Source organism: Apium graveolens, chromosome 9 (assembly GCF_009905375.1).
Source record: "Apium graveolens cultivar Ventura chromosome 9, ASM990537v1, whole genome shotgun sequence".
Classification (NCBI taxonomy): Eukaryota; Viridiplantae; Streptophyta; class Magnoliopsida; order Apiales; family Apiaceae; genus Apium; species Apium graveolens.
Window position 1 is genome coordinate 61,048,972 of NC_133655.1, and position 21,985 is coordinate 61,070,956.

The window sequence follows — 21,985 nt, forward strand, 5'->3', positions numbered from 1 at the left end:
TCTTCCCTCTCTTTTGTGAAGTTTGAGGAACAGACTTTGTTCTCTTAGAAAGTTTGGAAGATGAAGGTCTGGTTGTTTGTGCTGATAGTTGAGAAGTCTGAGGTGGTTGTGTAGAGGTGGTAGGTGCTGATGGTTGAGGTTCTGATGGTTGGACATCAGGATATAGTGCAGTGTATTTAACTGGATCATAGATTATTAAGGCTTGTTTGACAGATAAAGGAACTCGGAGGGGTCTTAACACAACCTTCTTATTATTAGTAGATAATAAGTCATTAAAAGCTCTTTTAGCTAGTTTGAATGATGGAATTAATTCAGTAGCTGATTGAGGCTTATCATCACAACAAAAACTATATATAAGCTGACAGAATCTAGCAAAATAAATAGTATTTCTGTCTTCTGTCATCCTATCCCCAATGAAACCAAAGACAGCACTTGCATAATCAAAATCAGTTTGATTAATGAGAGCATACCCGATTTGTTGACTGAATATGGGGATTGCATCGAAGTTAGAACATTTGTTTGCAAAAGCCTTGGTAATACAGTCAAAGAAGAAACTCTATTCCCTCCTTATGTGAGGTCTCTTCAATTGACCCAGCTTTGCCAATGTCTTTTCATACCCCAGACTGGCCATCATATTTTGAAGAACTGGCTTCTCAACAGTAGAATAAATGCAGTTCTCAAGAAGCTGCAGTGCTTGTCGAACCATGGCCAATATCACGATATGCTCATCCTAACCTGATGAAAAGATAATACTTGGGGACCCTTGAGCACCACCATCATCATTTACTCCACTTCTCCAGAACTCCAGCACTTGAGTTCCAGAGACTACATCAGGTTGGGTTAGAGCGTACCCAATATCAGAATTAGCAAGAAAACCCTGAATGAAGTGAAGTTCCGATGGAGCTTCAGCCTTGCTAAGAATGGCGGAGTAGTTGTTAGGAACAAACTTAGACCCATTAAAAATTATGTCTTTTGGTGCCATCTCTGTAAGAAATTAAGCGAGACAGAGTGTTCGCAAAGTGTTTGATAAAAGTCCTGAAAGAAAACTGCTTCAAAGAATATTAGAGAAAGAGACAATAAGAGAGATGAAAAATAGAAAAGTAAATAAATGATTAGAAAATTTTTTCACTCCGATATATATACTCTCTCCACTCAACAGTTATCTTTCTGAAGCATGGGATACACTTTACACCTGGCAACGCATGAATAGTCAGTAAAAAGTTAAAACAGGAGTTAATGGGCACGTAAAATAGGCAATAATTTTTGTGCACAGTTATTCAAAACCAACACGTTAACCACTAACCCATAATGATTATGACTGTTTTTTAACTTACCCAAATTTATTCTGATTTAAATATGACTGTTTTAGATTTTACCATAAATAAGTCAAGTAAAGAAAAATGCCACGTAAGCATCAAAAATTCCATCAGGATTTAAATATCAGAACTTAACTTATATCAGATTAAGCGGTCATCAAAAAATGGCTTTTGTACTCAAATAGTGAATATCTTTTTCTGTGATTCCTCATACAAATACTGACTTGTTTTCTTCAGAGTTTAATCATCAGAACTTCCATCAGAACTTGTCCTTAGAATTTATGCAAATGACACTTAACTGTTTGTCAAAAATAACTTAATCACCACAGTAATTTTCATCATTCATATGGAGTGAAATTGTGTGCATTTAGCAAAATATCTAGATAAAGATTAAATTCTGATCAACTTCAATACATCTTAGAAATAAGGCATAACTAAGAAAAATGCTTAAAATCTGTCACCAGTCATGATGTCTACTATAGAAATACTTTATTCATGAGTCTACCTCAACTATTTGTGCTCATTTTATACATCTTTTGAAATTCTTTTTTACAGTGGCTTCTCACTGTAGGTGAGTCATGACTGCTTATCAGAATTTATTCTGTTATCAGAGTATTTCTCCAGTAATCATAGAGTGTGAAAAGTCACCAAGAAAAAAAAATTACTTTTCTAATGCATATTACTTAATACCAGCAATGCACTTGGGTCTTCCCTTCCACATTTTTACTCTAGATCTCAAAGGAGTACCTGACTTTTATTCTTTTCTTTTCTTTTGATAAGTGAGGCTTATCAGCACTTTCATTCTTAAGATTTACTGACATCAGAATTTGACAGATAAGAAACAAGAATCTAGTTTGTGACTTAGTAATAAGATACACAAAGTAAACTTGACTAAGCTCAATATCAGAATTTGCTTGTGTTAATGAGTTTCCACATAAACAACTAATTCAAACATGGGATTTCTAGTATGTTAAAGACTATTAGGTCAGCATCTAGCATAGTTATCCTCATTGGATTGAATAGTCACAGAACAATCAAAACACTTATCAGAGTATCTAAATCCACATCAGATAACAATCAACATTTAATGAATTTTTAGATTATGCACATATTACATATAGATAATACAATTTGTAAACACTGATTATAAAGTCTGAAGCATGAGAACAAAAACTAAGCAGATTTAGAGAAATAACCTGAAACCATTCCAAGTTCATTTACCAATCTTATAAAAGTAGCTTCACATAGTGGTTTTGTGAAGATATCTACTAGCTTTTGATCTGTTGGAACAAAATGCAATTCCACTGTACCTTCATCCACATGTTCCATTATGAAATGGTACCTAATGCTGATGTGCTTTGTCATTGAGTGTTGAACTGGATTACCTGTCATAGCAATAGAACTTTGATTATCACAGTAAATAGGGATTTTAGATAATTCTAACCCATAATCCTGTAACTGATTCTTCATCCAAAGAATCTGTGCACAACAGCTCGCTGCAGCTATATATTCTGCTTTTGCAGTTGATATGGAAATTGATTTTTGTTTCTTGCTAAACCAAGAAACCAATCTGCCTCCAAGAAATTGGTAGCTTCCACTAGTGCTTTTCCAGACAATTTTGCATCCTGCAAAATCTGCATCTGAGTAACCAATTAGCTTAAAGTCTGATTCCCTAGGATACCACAATCCTAGATCAGCTGTACCCTTAAGGTACTTGAAAATTCTTTTCACATCTAATAAGTGAGGTTCTCTTGGATCGGCCTGAAATCTTGCACAAAGACAGGTAGCATACATGATATCAGGTCTACTTGCAGTTAGATAGAGTAAAGAACCAATCATACCTCTGTAGTTAGTAACATCTACTGATTTACCAGTATCCTTATCTAACTTGGTTGCAGTGGCCATGGGAGTGGATACAGTTGAACAATCTTGCATTCCAAATGTCTTCAGTAAATTTCTGGTATACTTGGATTGACAGATAAAAGTGCCTTCTTCAGTTTGCTTGACTTGAAGGCCCAGAAAATAGCTGAGTTCTCCCATCATACTCATTTGATATCTTGATTGCATTAGCTTTGCAAACTTCTCACACAGTTTGGAATTAGTAGAACCAAATATGATATCATCAACATATATCTGTACCAAAAGTAAGTCCTTTTCATGGTTGAGGTAGAATAAAGTCTTGTCAATTGTGCCTCTGTGAAATCCACTTTCCAGAAAAAATTGAGCTAAAGTCTCATACCATGCTCTTGGAGCTTGCTTAAGGCCATAAAGTGATTTGTCAAGCCTGTAGACATTATTGGAAAGTTTAGGATCTACAAATCCTGGAGGTTGTTCAACATATACCTCTTCTTCCAATTCTCCATTGAGAAAAGCACTTTTCACATCCATTTGAAAGACTTTAAACTTCTTGTGAGCAGCATAAGCCAAAAAGATCCTTATGGCTTCTAATCTAGCAACTGGTGCAAATGTTTCATCATAATCAATACCCTCCTGCTGAGAGTAACTTTTTAGCAACCAGTCTTGCTTTATTCTTTGTAATTATGCCATCACTGTCAGTTTTGTTTCTGAACACCCATTTTGTACCAACAACTGATCTGTTCTTTGGTCTTGGCACTAGGGTCCAGACTTTATTTCTTTCAAATTCATTTAACTCTTCCTGCATTGCTTGCACCCAATCAACATCTTGAAGAACTTCTTCCACTTTCTTTGGTTCAGTCTGAGAGAGAAAATAATGATAGTGACATTCATTTAAAGTCGCACTTCTAGTTCTGACACCTATTTCAGGATCTCCAATGATTAAATCATGTGTATGTGCTTTAGTCCACTTCCTTGCAGATGGAAGTTGATCTCTAGAACTGGATCCTCCCCCATGATCCATGTTATCTCCATCAGCATTTTCTGATGCTCCCCCTGTAGTTATGTTCTTTGAGACTTCAGAATATGAGTTTGATTTTTCAGGAGTTGAAGAATCAGAGCTTCCAGAATTATCAGAATTTGGCTCATCAGAACTAGATTAACCAAAACTTGAAGAGCCAGTGACACGTTCTAATGCATCTTGAGAGTCTTGAGATGTGGTAGTTTCTTCAGCTTGCTCCCCCTTGACAGGTGTATTTTCCTTTGGAGTTGTTACCACAGTTTCAACGACATCAGAACTTAATCCATCAGAATTTACAGGATCAGAATTTTCAGAATCAAAATTTAAATCTTCTTCTTCTTCACCATCTCATATGGTGTTTTTCCATGCTTGTTTATAAGTGTAGCATTTTGTGTAAAACAAGCAGTCTGCACAGCTTCAGCCCAAAAATAGGTTGGAAGCTTTGCTTCATCAAGTATTGTTCGTGCAGCTTCAATGAGAGTCCTGTTCTTTCTTTCTATAACTCTATTTTGCTGTGGAGTTCCAGGTGCAGAAAATTCCTGTTTGATTCCATGATCTTTGCAGAACTCTTCCATGACTGAATTCTTGAACTCAGTGCCATTATCACTCCTTATGATTTTAACAGAATCTTTGATCAATTTATCCAGCTGTCTGACATGATCAGTTAGGGTAGATGCAGTTTCAGTCTTCTTGTGCAATAAGTACACCAGTGTGTACCTTGTGAACTCATCCACTATAACCATAGCATATTTCTTCTTTGCAATAGACATGACATTGACTGGACCAAATAGATCAACATGCAGTAGGTGATAAGGCTCAAGAATTGATGACTCAGTTCTGCTCTTGAAAGAAGATTTTCTTTGTTTTGCATTCTGACATGAATCACAAAGGCCATCAGGAGTAAATACTATTTTTGGTAGTCCTCTCACAAGATCTTTCTTTACAAGCTCATTTATATTGTTGAAATTTAAATGAGAGAGTTTCTTGTGCCAATTCCAGCTTTCTTTAATTGATGCTCTACTCAACAGACTGATTGCAGAACCATCAGTACTTGTTGAAAGTCTAGCTTCATAAGTGTTACCATATCTGTATCCTTTCAGAACCACTTGGCCTGTTGAATTACTTATTACTACACAGTATTCTTCAAAGAAATCCACATGATAACCTCTGTCACAGATTTGACTTACATTCAACAGATTGTGTTTAAGTCCTGTGATAAGAGCTACTGATTCAATGATGACATTCCCTAGATTGATCTTGCCATATCCCAGAGTTTTCCCAATATTTCCATCTCCATAAGAAACTGCTGTGCCATCTTTCTCCATAAAGTCTGATAGCAGGGCTTTATTTCCAGTCATATGTCCCGAACATCCACTATCCAGAACTAGGATGTTCTTTCTGCTGCCCTGCAATCACAAAGACCACTAAAGGTTAGTTTTAAGGACCCAGACTTGCTTGGATCCTTTGGCCTTTTTAAGTTTGTTAACATTTGCACCGGATTTAACATCAGAGTTTATGCTAACAATTTTCTTATCAGTATTAACATTATCAGACTTTGCATGATACTTTACACTAGAAGGAATTAAAGTAACTTTCTTCAAAGAAGGTTTTATCTGATAATAATCATAGTACAAACTATGATATTCTTTACAAGTATCAATGGAATGCCACACACTACCACAATGAAAACAAGGATTTTGTGGCTTAAACTTAACAGACTGACTCTTAACTCCTGACTTAGAAGGTAAGGAGTTTATATACTTATTCTTCCTGCAAAAAGAAGCCAGATGGTTAGAGTTTCCACAGTTATAACATTTCTTTCTAGGAGCATTAGGAACAGGCATATAGTTGTTGCTTTAATTCACACCTTCATTTCCATTCCTATTTTTCCTAGCTACCTTTACCTTGTTTGCACTGGTAATCTCTTTCAGCTTATGTTTAAGCTGCTTCTTTGTCATTAAGCCTATGTTAACTTCAGTTGGTTTATCTTGTTCTAATTTGTCAGAAGTTGACTCTGCTATCACTTCTGTCTCAATATCTTTTATCTTTTCAGAATCAGACTTTACAGTTTTAGCTACAAATTTAACAGGATTTACCTTTGGCTTAGTAGTCTGTTTAACAATACTTGGCTTAACTTGTTCAGTTCCTTTTTCACTTTTCTCATCTCCATAACCTAAGCCCTCTTTCCAGTTTCCACTACTTAGTATATCCTGAGTTGCTCTTCCAGAGTTAGTCCAAGTCCTGATAATCTCTCTCTCCTTTTCTAACTCAGTTTTTAGAGATTTATTCATTTTTAGCACTTCATCTCTAACATAGAAAGCATCATCTCTATCCTACTGAGTTTGATGGAACATAACTAACTCTTTTTCTAAATAATCATTCCTCTTTTTAAAAGCAAGATTTTCAGAAGTTAATCTTTCACATGTTAAAGTTTGATCTCTATAGCTAATAAACATGGTTTTAAGATATAATCTCAACTCAAGAAATATCATCAGTATGAAAGGCATAAGTTGTTTGAGGTACCTTTAACTCAGCAGCATCAGAACTGCTATTAGCATTTGCCATTGAGGCATAGTTCTCCTCGTCTTTAGAATCTGAGGTGTCTGTCCAGCTTTTCTTCTTTGTGACAAGTGCCTTGCCTTTGTCACTCTTTCCTTTCTTGCAGTCAGGAGATATATGGCCTTTCTCACCACAGTTGTATCATTTGACATTTGAGTAATCTCCTCTGTCAGACTTTCCTCCTTTGCCTTCAGATTTTCTGAAACTCTTCTTATCAGAACTTCTACCTTTCCTGGAAAACTCCTTTTCTCTTCTGAATTTCCTACAGGCTATCTTTGTGATACCCTTCACCATAAGAGCACACAGCTTCATCATCTCTTCATCAACATCTACTTCAGGTAGACTTTCAGTTTTTGAATCATCATCATCAGAACTTGATGATTCTGAATCAGACTTTATGATGAGAGCCTTTCCTTTTCCTTTCTTTGAGACAGCCACTTTGGGGGATTCCTCCTCAGCATTAAGTGCAACTATTCTTGATTTTCTCCCATGTCTCTTGCTTCTTTGATCCATCTCAAGTTCATAAGTCTTGAGCATTCCATAAATTTCATCAAGAGTAGTTTCATCAAGAGCATAGTTATCTCTTATAATAGTAGCTTTCAAATATCAACTTTCAGGAAGAGCTAAAAGGAATTTTAGATTTGAATCTTCAATGTCATATTCCTTGTCCACCAGTGACAGATCATTCAAGAGTTTGACAAACCTGTCATATAAGTCAGTTAATGACTCATCACTTTTTGAGTCAAAGTGTTCGTACTCTTGAGTGAGTATAGTCCTCCTATTTTTCTTGATTGCATCAGTTCCCTGACACCTTATCTCCAAAGCATCCCATATCTTCTTTGCAGTCTTGCAGTGAATTACCCTATTTGACATGACATTATCAATGGCACTATGCAGCAAATGCCTTACCTTTATATCCTTGGCAATAGATGAGATATCTTCAGCGTGTATTTACTTTTCTCCTTTGGTATAGTTTTTGCTGGCTGATCTGCAACTACAACAGAGATCTTGGTTGGCTTATGTGGTCCTTCATTAATTCTGTCAAGGTATTCTGGATCTGTAGCTTCCAGAAATATAGCCATCTTCACTTTCTATATGGGATATTCAGACGATCTTAGCATGGGAACCCTGATAGTCTCATATCGACTATGGGTTTGAGTCTTTGGAGTTTCTTCAGTTTTAGCGGGCTTGGTTGGATTTTATGCTTCTTCAGACATGATTATTTTGGATCTTTACTGTATGTATATTAACAGAAAGGCTCTGATACCAATTGTTAGGTCACATAATACTGTAGAAGGGGGTTGAATACGGTGTAGAATACAATCAAATCGATTTAAAGCACAAGTAACAGAAAACATATGTATTCGATATAACAAACTCTGTTATAATGGAACTGTTCTCTCTCAGTGATGAACAAATATCACGAGAGCTGCTAGGTTATAATATATGATCTTCTCGATGATCGTAACTCTTATAGAGTAAACCTATGTCTGTGTTTATATAGACACACAGTTATAAGATAACTTCTAGTTGATATGGAATATAATTCTGTCTCCAAAAATATATCAACCAGATATTTTATATAATTCTTCTAGTCCTTGAACTCTTTCAATGCATATCTTATTCCGTATTAGTCTCGATCTTCTTTCCTGTAAATCAGCTTCCTTCCTTAACTGTTAGTCCTCCAGTACTTAAGTTCTGATATCCATCTTCTAATATTATCTTCTGATAATCTAAGTTTTGATATCCTTAAGTCCTGACTTCCAGTAAGTCCTGATTCCAGTAAGTACTGATATTTCTTGTTAGTTAAGATCTGAAAACTAAACATGAATCATATTAGACATGTCATCTCAAATATATCCAACAAAGGGCTTCTAGGAGTTCATCAAATTCTTTGTCAATACAAGGTCCCTCGTCTACCTTCATGAGTCTTTCCATACCAACATAATTTTTTTTTAAATAGTAGGTTGGCTGGATTTTAGCTGAGAATCCATCTCTCCCTTGGTATTGATAGCTGTTAAACTAGGTAGAGGGATTTGGGTCATTACAACTTGAGGTGTTTCCTGAAGGGGTATCTTCAAAGATCCCATAATAACTCCCAAAGATATTGAGGTCTGTATTTATAGATATTTTTGGGAGTCTATTAAGGTCTTGATATCTTGTTGCTTACTGGTGACTAGAGTAGTGAGCTGTGTGACTTGAGTTGACGGAGAAGTGTTGAAGGCTTGAAGATCTGTAACTTGGTCTTGGCAATTTTGGATTTGAAGTTTGGTGGATGTGGAAAGTATAGATTGTGAACTAGATGCATAGAGGGTTCCAAGTGAATTCTGGACAGCATTCTTGATCCCCTTCATTACCAAAGCTGATGGTTCATACCTATCATTGTACAATTGATCCATCTTGACCTTGAAGTCATTATTTTGAGTCATTTTAATCTGGATCACCTCATACAAGGCTATGAAAGATTCCCTCAGTTTTGTAACACTTTCTACAACTGGTACAAAAGAGAGAGCTTAAAACTTGCCTAAGAATTTGTTGAATTTAGTTTTCACTCAGGATCTTTACCAGGTTAAGGATTGAAAACAAGAACCACAAACCAACTTTATTACAAACTAGTTTAAATAATTTATCTCAAGAACTCTATTTGTTACAAAACATTATTCTATTTACATTATAAACAAAACCACTTTTATTCAAACCATCGCTATTACTTATCTTGCTACACCTGATCTGGTAACTCAAAGCTCTCTTCTGGGATAGGGACGAACACCCTTGGTATAAGAGGGTCCCGCTGCTTGACTCGCTTCTTGACTATGCGAGTTCTGATGGGTTTCATTCTCTACCTTGGCTGAAAAACAACGGGAATAACAATAAAAGGGGTTAACCAAAATTGATCAACAAACCTGCAACAATATATATAGTATAAAGAAAAAAGAATAAATAAACCGGTAATCTGCTGGTTTGAACAACCATATGTATCTGTATAGAATAATAATTTGCCATTAGTGGCGAGTGCCAAATGAACAAGACCGGAAATAAGAACCAACATATGCACTATAACCTGCTGATCAGTCAGGATACAGTGCGGATCTATACCCAACTGCATAGACCCAACCAACATAATGGGTACCCAAGAAACTATGGCCTCATAATCAAGGGTCTGGTTAATACCCAGCCCGTATCGTAACTATCCAGTCCATAGCTTAGCATCCGAAACAATCGGTATGCTTTCCATGTATCCCAACATCAGGATATATCAGAATATATGTAACAAGGGTAAAAGTATTGGAATATGAATAGAAGATTCAATAAATTGGGAGAAATCAAGAATCGAAGTGAAATAGAAACAAGAAAAAATAATTGTGTATCAGTGTATATGAACAAGAATTATGAAGGTATAATTGATATGGAAAAGTGGGGTATATTTCACTATTCTGAACTTAAAATAGGGGAAAAACTTGTCTGGTGTGCACTTCACCTCGTATGCCTCACTGCCTTTGGTCTATGGCTTGATGATATGGAATCTATCATGGAACGATATTTGTTTAGATAACTTACTTCATACGCGTATCTCGAATTGATATCACGTAGTCCTAATCATCTACCCATACGATCTCATCAGACTCGCATATATAAATATATAATTATCTAGCACATAAGGTTCACATAATCACGTAAAACACATAGCACATAAGGCACACAATTGATTTTAGACTCATAATTATTTTTAGATCGATACTAGACTTATACCACACTAACAAACACTATCTAGTTCGATTTATAATTTTTCGGGATTTATTGGGCTCAATTATACCCCTAATAGGGCCTATAAACAATTAACTATCACAAGACGATTTGCTTTCAGAAGAAATTAGGATTTATAATTATTTTTAATGGAATCATTTCATTTTTCTGAGTGTAAGGGTCTTCATTTCACTTAAATCGGACTAACGGTTTAATTACTACGCAATAAATAAAATTTAATTAATTATAAATCAATTATAAATAATTAACTATAATTAAATAAACCTTAGTTATATTTTTAAATTATTATTTAATATTTACTGTATTTAAAAATAATTAATCTTTAATTATTAGAATTAAGTACAAATTATCTCAATTAATCACAAATTATTAACAATTATACGATTAACCCGACTATTTATGAATAATTATTCGCTATGAATAACTATTATAATCTAATTGAATAAATAAACTATCGCTTGAATAATAATCCAACTCATCGATCAACTACTCGTATCACTACGAGTTACTCACATTATTCGACAAATTATCGAACCATTAGTCATATTATTCGATTATTTTTAACCTTATTTATTAATTAATTACTTAATTATTAAATAATAGATAAATAAATAATTAATTATATAAATAAATAAATAATCAATTTCAAATTTCAAAATTAATAAAATTATTTAGAAATTATTTATAATAATTTTCAGAATTTAAAACTAATTTTTAATAGATTTTTGGAATTATTAAACTATTTTCTAATTTACAAAAAGAAAAATAATTAAATTGATTTTTTCAGAAACATAATTCAGGGTTTTTAATCAAGGTTTTGAAGATTAAATCTGGGTCGTTTCCTGGGTCGAAACCGGGTCGACTCCGGGTTGAACAAGAACACGTCGGTCGGCTGCCCATAATCGGGCACCGGCAGCCTTTTCCGGTGAGACAAAAACGGGGCTTAAACACAACGATTTCAGTACGGTTCAACTGCAGACTCACTCCGCTCCTTCTCCGCGACACCGTCGTCGATTCCTCTTCAACCACCTGTTACTTCATCGTCTTCTCCGGCTAAACTAGGCAAAAACCGGCGAAACTCCAGCGAAAACACGATCCTTCACGTTTGTACACCAAACTCAACGATTTATATATGAAATTAAAGCTCTTAAGTTCTTAAATCAATTCCTACAACTGACAGCAACCAAAAACGTCCATAAATTAACAAAAATGAAATAAAAAATTAATAAAAACCAAGAACTCGAGAACTATCTTTCCGAGGTTATATGAATCAATTAACTATGCAAAATCATTCCTTAACTCAAAATAAAGCTATTGGAATCATCAAAACAAACAAACAACTCCTAAATCACAAACGCCTAAATCGAACATAAACCCTAAAAACACGAATTGAAAATCAACTCAACAACACATCAAATTGATGATATGAATAGAAAGTAGAGATCGAGAGGATCATTTTGGTTACTCACATGATCGATTTGGTGAACAGAAACACGATGAAATCTGTGATTGAATCCAAGGAACTATTCTTCACCCACACAATGTTCTTGAATATTTCTGATTTTTAATAATAATTAACTAATTAATTAATAATAAAACAGGTTTTTATACTTATGAAAATAATACCCCTAAATAAAATTAAGGAGCTAATTACACATCTAATAAAAATATTTGGCCCCAATTTTTATAATTATTGGGTATCAATTATAAAATTTTAATTATCCAATAAATACAAAATAATTGTCAAAAATTCCCAAAAATTGTGAATATTACAAAGATGCAAAGAAAAATGATGTTTGATAATTTCATGATCATATAAAAATAAAAATTTGATTTTTTTGGGGTTTTGACTCCCGAAGGGGTCCGGAAAAGTCATTTTTCACGAAAGAGGTAAATTTGTAAAATGTCTAGGGGTTCAGAAAACGATATGGTATAGGTCGTTCTTGGAAAAATAGGGCCAATGATTTTGTTTGAAATACGGGCTTTTGAAACATGGTTTGAGCTGTACGGGTTTTGATATAAAACCTATAACTTATAATAAAACAATCAATAATTACCCAAAACACAATCCGATCAAAACAGACAACATGTAGCACATAGCAATTAGGGTTTTATGACTTAACACATTTAATTACATAATAATACACATAATTATCTTTATTAGATTATAATACAAGCGTAATTTTCTCGGTCGTTACATTCTCCCCTCCTTAATAGGATTCTGTCCTCAGAATCACGCTATGAAAATAACTGAGGATACTTTTCTAACATATCACTCTCAAGCTCCCACGTTGATTCTTCAACCACTGGGTTTTTCCACAAAACTCTCACTAATGGTACAGACTTATTCCTTAATACTCTCTTGCCGATCTAAAATTCTTACCGGCTACTCTATATACGTTAAATCTGCCTGAAGCTCTATCGGCTCATACTCTATTACATGCCTTGTATCAGGGTTATACTTGTTAAGTATGGACACATGGGGTGTTAAAGCTAATTCATATGCAACTTTTCTAACTCTCTTAAGAATTTCAAATGGACCGATGTAACGAGGCTTTAGCTTGTCCTTGTTGCCAAATCTAGTCAATCCCTTCCATGGTGAGACTTTTAACAATACATGCTCTCCTTCTTTATAGTTCACATCCTTTCTGGTTGGATCTGCATATTTATGTTGTCGATTCTACGCTGCTTCGAGTCGCTTGTGAATAAGTTCTACCTTTTCTTAGTCTGCTGAATTATTTCTGGACCTAGAATCTTGCGTTCTCCAACTTCATCCCAACATGTAGGTGATCTACATTTTCTTCCATATAAAGCTTCATAAGGTGGCATTCCAATACTCGCATGATAGCTGTTGTTGTAAGAGAATTCCACTAGCGGTAAGTGTTCGTCCTAATTGCCTTCAAAATCTATCGCATATACACGTAACATATCTTCAATGGTCTGAATAGTCCTTTCACTTTACCCGTTCGTCTGTGGATGATAAGCGGTGCTCATGTTTAACTTGGTCCCTAGACATTCCTGGAATTGTCTCCAAAATCTCGAATTAAAACGAGGATCTCGATCCGATACAATAGATACAGGTACTCCATGACGCATCACAATTTCTTTGAGATATAGATGTACTAACTTGTCCAGTGAAAACCTTTCGTTGGTCGAAAGAAAATGTGCTGACTTCGTTATTCTGTCGATAATAACCCAAATCACATCGTGATTTGCTTTGGTTTTTGGAAGTCCCACTACGAAATCCATAGCTAAGTATTCCCATTTCCATTCTGGAATATCTAGTGGTTGTAGTAATCCGCTCGAGCGTTGATGTTCAGCTTTGACTCTTTGACGTGTGTAACACTTACTGACCCATTCCGCTATCTCTTTCTCCATATCTGGCCACCAAAAGTTTTCTTTCAGATCTATGTACATCTTGGTGCTTCCGGGATGAATTGAATATCTTGAACTATGAGCGTCTTTCAAAATTTCCGCTTTCAATTCTGGTACGTTAGGTATCCAGATTCTCGAAGCAACTGGAAAAATTCCCTTATCATCTTTTTGGCTGGTAATCTCTTCTCCTGACAAATTGTCAATTTCGTGATTCATTACTTCTTCTTGACATCTTCTTATCTTCTCCAATAGTTTTGGCTAAAAAGTCATTGCATAAATCATTTCAGTAGAGCTTTTTGGAATACAAACTTCAATTTCCAATTTATCGAACTCTTCGATCAAGCCTTCCGAAGATGTTAACAAGTTCAACCTCTCCTTTTGACGCAACGCATCTGCTACAACATTAGCTTTGCCTGTATGATAATTAATCGAGACATCGTAATATTTGATTAGTTCTAGTCAACATCGTTGTCGCATGTTGAGTTCTTTTTGTGTGAAAATATACTTCAAACTTTTATGATCCGTGTAAATCTCACATCTTTCACCATACAGATAGTGTCTCCAGAGCTTCAGTGCGAATACGATTGCTGCTAGTTCCAGATCATGCGTCGGATATTTTTGCTCATGAGGCTTTAATTGTCTAGAAGCGTATGCGATTATGTTGCCATGTTGCATCAAAACACATCCAAGTCCTCGATAAGAAGCGTCACTGTAAATGACAAAGTCTCCTTGATCTTTAGGTAAAACAAGTACAAGTGCGGTTACCAATCGATTCTTCAATTCTTGGAAACTTTCTTCGCATTTTTCATTACATTTTAACTTTTCATTTTTCCGGGTCAACTTTGTCAATGGCGTGGCTATCTTTGTAAAATCTTTAACAAATCTTCTGTAATAACCTGCTAATCCTAAGAAACTTCTGACTTCCGTCGGAGTCTTCGGTCTTTCCCAGTTTAAAATAGCTTCAATCTTCGCTGGATCGACTTGAATTCCTTCAACACTGATGATGTGTCCTAGAAATTGCACTTCCTTCAACCAAAATTCACATTTTGAAAATTTCACATAAAGTTGTTCCTTCCTCAATGTCTCCAATGTCATTCTCAAGTGTGCTGCATGCTCGTCTTCAGTCTTCGAATAGATAAAGATGTCATCAATAAATATAATGATAAACTTATCTAGGTACTTCTTGAATACTCGGTTCATCAAGTCCATGAATGTTGTAGGTGCATTAGTTAGTCCAAATGCCATCACAAGAAATTCGTAGTGTCCATATCTCGTTCGGAACACAATCTTTGGAATATCTTCTGCCTTAATCTTCAATCGATGATAGCCTGATCGCAAATCGATTTTCGAAAACCATGCCGCTCCTTTCAATTGATCAAACAAGTCATCGATTCGAGGCAAAGGATATTTGTTCTTAATAGTCAACTTATTCAGCTCACGATAATTGATACATAGTCGCATATTATCGTCCTTCTTTTTCACGAACAACACGGGTGCGCCCCATGGGGATACACTAGGTCTTATGATTCCTTTGTCAAGAAGATCCTGCAATTGCTTTGCCAATTCTTTCATTTCAACAGACGTCATTCGGTACGGAGCTTTTGAAATTGGTTCAGTCCCTGGTGCCAAGTTAATAGTAAATTCGATTTCTCGATCCGGAGGTAATCCTGGAAGTTCATCTGGAAAGACATCGGGAAACTCACAAACTAAAGGAATATCTTCAATCTTGGGGCTTTATTTTTTCATATCCAGCACATAGGCTAAGTAAGCTTGACATCCTTGACGCAGTAATCGCTTCGTTTGCATTATCGATAAGAATTTTTGCTTTTGCTTTTCACCTTTGAACGTTACCATTGTATTTTCTTCGGTTTTAATTTTACCTTCTTGTTTATGCAATCGATCTGAGCATTATTACTGGCTAACCAATCAATTCCTAAAATAACATCAAATTTTCCTAACTTGAAAGGTATCAAGTCAACTGAGAAATGATGTCCCCCTATCTTAATATCACAACCTGGACATACTCGATCTACCACAACCTGATCATCATTTGCTAACCTTATGGATAACACTTCATCTAACCACTGAATCTCACAATATATCTTAGGAATAAAATCTTCAGAAATAAAAGACCTCGTAGCTCCTGAATCAATCAATACTTGAGCATTTACAGAATTCACAGGAAGCGTACATGTAACAACATTCAGACTCTGTACTGCTTCTTTCATTGACATGTTGAAATTCCTTGCCCTGGACTGATTCTGTGGTGGTAGTGGTGGCGGAGGTAGTGCTAAAACCCTTGGAATACTGGCGGCCATTGCTGCTCCTCTACAGTCCTTGGCAATGTGTCATTTTCTTCCATATTGGAAACAAGTGACTTCTGTCTTCCCCATCGGACATTCTCCAAAGTAGTGTCCCTTCTGTTTACACTTGAAGCACGTGATGTTTGGCTTGCTACAAATCCTAGTATGCTTCTTACCACATGTTCTGAAATCAGGTATAGGCGGTCGGACAAGTCTCTCCTGATTTGAGGCTGGAAGTCGGTTACCCATCCTCTGGTTGCCCTGCTCTGTTCTTCTGAAGTTCACACTTCCCCGGGCTTGAAATCCCGGCCTTCTGTTTGTACAGTTCTTGAAACTTCCTGGTCCTTTCTCTTTCTGAGACGCTTCACTCCCACCTTCAATGATCATGGCCTTCTGAACCACAGCTGAGTAAGTTGTCAGCTCGAACACTGCTACCCTGCTACAGATTCATGGCTTTAATCCCTGTTGAATCCTCTTAGCTTGCTTTTCATCCGTATCTACCTGCTCGGGAACAAATCTGGCCAATTCAGTAAACTTGGCTTCATAATCCATGACCGACAAATTAACCTGCTTCAACTCCAAGAACTTAATCTCCATCTGATTCTTCGTGTAGCGAGGAAAATATTTTTCCATAAAAAGATCAGTAACTCTATCCCAAGTTACCACACCTTCGCCCTCCAAAGCTTTCTTCGATTCCCACCAGTAATTGGCTTCATCCTTCAAAAAGTAACTAGCAAAATCCGTCTTCTGACCTTCCTCAACTTTAACTAACGCAAAAACCTTTTCTATTTCTTTTAACCAAGCTCTCACCTTTGTAGGATCTGCGGAACCTTCGAATTCCAGAGGCTTTACCGACTGGAATTGCTTGAAAGTAACTACCAGTGCTGATGGTGATGCTTGTTGCTCTGGATGAGCGGCTTGATGTAACATTTGTTGTTGAAACTACTGTTGTTGTTGATGCATCCGTTGCTGCATCATCATTATCTATTGTTGTATGAGGTGGAACATTTGGTCCATATGATTATTATTGTTCTGACCCTCGGTATTGCTATTAGACGAGTCAGGTCTTGCTTTTCTTGTAGGTGCCATAATTCTGATAATAAAATAATTGGCTCTTTTAATAACAGTTTATTAAACAGGTGCTATGGATAAAGAAATAATTTGTATGGTATTTAAACAAAATTTAAACAGTTGATTTGGGAAAGAAAAATAATTTACAGAATATCTAAAACAAGTAATTAAAAATAGTGTGATGCTTAAATAAATCATTTTGAAATAAATGAAAATTTTGGAAAAATAGATGGTACAACATGGTTGTATATAAAGACAACATTTTAAAATAATGCAACGGTAAAACAATAAAATAAATGTAAATGCTTAAAAAGACTGAAATTAAAAGAAAACGTGAAAATGTTCATTTTATATATATAGGTAGGACACCAACTGCAGGTGTGAATGCTTGATACAAAAGGTCTACAACATATCAGTCATCCTGCTAATACTACCAGTCAAAAGTAACGGTTACACGCATATAAACTAGTCATACTATACTATGCTGCATCTATCTATATATAATACACAAGGTACAACATCTACTGTCAACTGCAATCAAAATCCGGGTGGCACACGGCTCAACTCCTGTTGTAATGCCTCTAGCACGACCTCGGTAAGTCTCATCTCCCTGCGATACACTGCCTCGGTGCGTACATCTTGCTGTCTCATGTCAATAACCTCCTGAAAGCCGGCCATATAGATCTGACGGAGTCACTCTCTCAGTATATAGTCTGGCCGAAGCGCTAGGACTGGTCCATCCTCCTGTGTCTCAAATAATCCAAGGATCTCTCGACACTGATCCTGCCATCTCACTTTATCATCCCTCTCACTCTGAAACCTATGGTAAGACACCACATGGGGCTCGCGAAGATCCGTGCGAGAACCTCGAGAAGGCAAGGGTACTGGCTGATCTACTACTACCTCATCCATAAACTCCTGCTGTTGGAACTGGTATATCCCAGGTACAGGGGCATAGATAGCCAATGGTGCTGGAAATAGCACAGGCGGCTCATGAGGTGCATACATCGGCGACTCTGGCTTTAGCTCAAACTGTGGCAACTGAGGCTGCTCTACTGGACCCTAGGGATCCAAATCCTCCCACTGAGGTAAATCATCTATGTCAGGAATATCAAATGCGGGAAACTCTAATGGAGGAAGCTCCGGTATCTCATGCTCAAAATAAGGAAAGTAATCAACAAAATCTGGTACCTCGGGCGTAGGTAACTGATCCGGCACTGGTCCCGGTGGCAGAGGTGGAGGTGGTGGTAATAGAGGGAACTCCTGGACTGATGCTAGGGGTAATACCGGGTCTAATGTTGTACGCTCTGAAGATGATACTGAAGAAGCCATCTAACATAATAATCACAACACAAAAAAATGAAATCACAAGCCTAGAACTCACAAACTCCTAATCTAATAAACAAACAACCCCTAATACAAGTACTCCTATCGCATGCGATCTTCCTATCTTAACTTAACTCCAATGTTCTTGTTTTCAAGGGCCAAAACCTAAGCTCTGATACCAACTGTAACACCCTCCAAATCCGGGGTATAGATTTGGGGCATTATTAACACTAACTACTCACTAAACCTGTACAAGCATAATATAAATAAAATAATTGCCCTGAACTACTACTACTCAGGATCTTTTCCAGGTTAAGGATTGAAAACAAGAACCACAAACCAACTTTATTACAAACTAGTTTAAATAATCTATCTCAAGAACTCTCTTTGTTACAAAACATTATTCTATTTACATTCTAAACAAAACCACTTTTATTCAAACCATCGCTATTACTTATCCTACTACACCTGATCTGGTAACTCAAAGCTCTCTTCTGGGATAGGGACGAACACCCTTGGTATAAGAGGGTCCCGCTGTTTGACTCGCTTCTTAACTATGCGGGTTCTGATGGGTTTCATTATCTACCTTGACTGAAAAATAATGGGAATAACAATAAAAAGGGGTGAGCCAAAATTGCTCAATAAGCCTGCTACAACATGTATAGTATAAAAAGAAAAGAATAAATGAACTAGTAATCTGCTGGTTTGAACAACCATCTGTATCTCTATAGAATAATAATTTGCCATTAGTGGCGAGTGCCAAATGAACAAGACTGGAAAAAAGAACTAATATACGCAATATAACCTGCTGATCAGTCAGGATACAGTGCGGATCTATACCCAACTGCATAGACCCAACCAACATAAGGGGTACACATGCAACTATGGCCTCATAATCAAGGGTCTGGTTAATGCCCAGCCCACATCGTAACTATCCAGTCCATAGCTTAGCATCCGGAACAATCGGTATGCTTTCGATGTATCCCAACATCAGGATATATCAGAATATATGTAACAAGGGTAAAAGTATTGGAATATGAATAGAGGATTCAATAAATGGGGAGAAATCAAGAGTCGAAATGAAATAGAAACAATAATCAATAATTGTGTATCAGTGTATATGAACAAGAATTATCAAGGTATAATTGATATGGAAAAATGGGGTATATTTCACTATTCTGAACTTAAAATAGGGGAAAACTTGCTTGGTGTGCACTTCACCTCGTATGCCTTACTTCCTTCGGTCTCTGGCTTGATTCGCCTTGCGGATATGGAATCTATCATGGAAAGATATTTGTTTAGATAACTTACTTCATACGCGTATCTCGAATTGATACCACGTAGTCCGAATCATCTACCCATACGATCTCATCAGACTCGCATATATAAATATATAATTATCTAGCAAATAAGGTTCACATAATCACGTAAAACACATAGAACATAAGGCACACAATTGATTTGAGACTCGTAATTATTTTTAGAGTTGATACTAGACTTATACCCACACTAACAGACACAATCTGGTTCAATTTATAATTTTTCGGGATTTATTAGGCTCGATTATACCCCTAATAGGGCCTATTAAAAATTAACTATCATAAGACGACTCGCTTTCGAAAGAAATTAGGATTTATAATTATTTTTAATGGAATTGTTTCATTTTTCTGAGTCTAAGGGTTTTCGTTTCACTTAAATCGGACTAACGGTTTAATTACTATGCAATAAACAAGATTTAATTAATTATAAATCAATTATAAATAATTAATTCTAATTAAATAAACCTTAATTATATTTTTAAATAATTTTTTAATATTTATTGTATTTCAAAATGATAATCCTTAATTATTAGAATTAATTACAAATTATTAACAATTATACGATTAACCCGACTATTTACGAATAATTACTCGCTATGAATAACTATTATAATCTAATCGAATAAATAAACTATCGCTCGAATAAAAATCCAACTCATCGATCAACTACTCGTATCACTATTAGTTACTCACATTATTCGACTAATTATCGAACCATTAGTCATATAATTCGATTATTTTTAACCTTATTTATTAATTAATTACTTAATTATTAAATAATAGAAGAATATTTAAATAATTAATTAATTAAATAAATAAATAATAAATTTTGAATTTCAAAATTAATAAAAGAATTTAGAAATTATTTATAATAATTTTCAGATTTTAAAACTGATTTTTAATAGATTTTTGGAATTATTAAACTATTTTCTAATTTTCAAAAATAAAAGTAATTAAACTGATTTTTCAGAAACATAATTCAGGATTTTTAATCAAGGTTTTGAAGATCAAACCCGGGTTGTTTTCCGGATCGAAACCGGGTCGACTCCAGGTTGAACAAGAACACGCCGGCCGGCTGCCCAGAATCCGACAACGACGGCTTTTTCCGGCGAGACAAAAACAGGGCTTAAACATAACAATTTCAGTATAGTTCAAATGCAGACTCACTCCACTCCTTCTCCGCGACACCGTCGTCGATTCCTCTGCAATCACCTGTTACTCCGTCGTTTTCTCCGGTTAAACCAGGCAAAAACCGCCGAAACTCCGGCAAAAATACGATCCTTCATGTTTGTACACCAAACTCAACGATTTATATATGAAATTAAAGCTCTTAAGTTCTTAAATCAATTCCTACAACTTACAGCAACCAAAAATGTCCATAAATTAACAAAAATGAAATCAAAAATTGATAAAAACCAAGAACTCGGGAACTATCTTCCCGGGGTTATATGAATCAATTAACTATGCAAAATCATTCTTTAACTCAAAATAAAGCTATTGGAATCATCAAAACAAACAAACAACTCCTAAATCACAAATGCCTAAATTGAACATAAACCCTAAAAACACGAATTGAAAATCAACTCAACAACACATCAAATTGATGATATGAATAGAAAGTAGAGATCGAGAGGATCATTTTGGTTACTCACATGATCGATTTGGTGAATGGAAACACGATGAAATCTGTGATTGAATCCGAGGAACTATTCTTCACCCACACAATGTTCTTGAATATTTCTGATTTTTAATAATAATTAACTAATTAATCTATAATAAATAGGTATTTATACTTATGAAAATAATACCCCTAAATAAAATTAAGGAGCTAATTACACATCTAATAAAAATATTTGGCCCCAATTTTTATAATTATTAGGTATCAATTATGAATTTTTAATTATCCAATAAATACAAAATAAATGTCAAAAATTTCCAAAAATTGTGAATATTACAAGAATGCAAAGAAAAATGATGTTTGATAATTTCATGATCATATAAAAATAAAAATGTGATTTTTGTGGGGGCGTTTTACTCCCGAAGGTGTCCGGAAAAGTCGTTTTTCGCGAAAGAGGT